Source organism: Cetorhinus maximus, unplaced genomic scaffold, assembly GCF_964194155.1.
Source record: "Cetorhinus maximus unplaced genomic scaffold, sCetMax3.hap1.1 HAP1_SCAFFOLD_730, whole genome shotgun sequence".
In the NCBI taxonomy this organism is placed as follows: Eukaryota; Metazoa; Chordata; class Chondrichthyes; order Lamniformes; family Cetorhinidae; genus Cetorhinus; species Cetorhinus maximus.
In genome coordinates, this window is record NW_027596672.1 from 147,501 (window position 1) to 148,270 (window position 770).

Sequence of the window (770 nt, forward strand, 5' to 3'; positions counted from 1 at the left end):
AGGAGGCTTGACTTGGCCTCAGTGGCATGGGGAGAAGGCAGAAAGGTCATTGGCGGCTCCTGCACCCGCTGGGGAGTGTGGACTTCAAAGGGGGGGGGCACTGGGTTGGGTTGGGTTGGGTTGTGACTGTGACATTATTGAGCTTCCCTCGGCCAGCACTCATGAGGCTGAGGTAGTGAGGTGTGTGGAACTCACACCCAGCGGGACTGAGTGGGGCATGGGCGATTGGGGTGGGAAACGCGGAGACCAAATACAAATCTCACCTCGTGGTGCTGCCCTCAGTTTGAAGAGTAAAGCAGAATTTATGTGTAACTATTTTTGACTCCCTGGCATGGATAACATTTGACTGAGACACACTTTCAGCTGTTGTGTTGGCACTGGGTTGTTTCAAGACCCCTTGAAATAGGAAAGGGTTAAACGTAAGCCATTCTAGAAAGCTCGGATTAGGTTTGGCTGTGAATCCCACGTCAGCTGAATAGCCACCAATACACAGGCTTGGATGAAGAACGGGTCAGTGTGTGGAGTACAGCGGGGTGACGTTATACATGACCCCTGGGCCAAGGAGGCTGCCCCCCCTGCCATAGAACCATAGAAAAGTTACAGCACAGAAGGAGGCCATTCGGCTCATCTTGTCCACGCCAGCCCAAGGACACCAAGGTGCCCTTTCTAATCCCAGCTTCCTGCACCCGGCCCATAGCCCTGCAGCTTACAGCACTTTAGGTGCAGATCCAGGTACTTTTTAAAAGAGTTTAGAGTTTCTGCCTCCACCA

General features: G+C 52.9%; 1 protein-coding gene across 1 annotated transcript in view; it reads left to right on the forward strand.

Annotated features, from left to right (window-relative positions):
• Positions 1 to 547, forward strand: part of LOC144674627 (zinc finger translocation-associated protein-like) — a 31,457-nt gene extending 30,910 nt beyond the window's left edge. The window contains exon 5 of the mRNA XM_078535885.1: positions 1 to 547. This exon is cut by the window's left edge and continues 757 nt beyond it. The gene's annotated coding sequence lies outside the window, so the exon portion shown is untranslated.
• Positions 548 to 770: the final 223 nt, after the last annotated feature.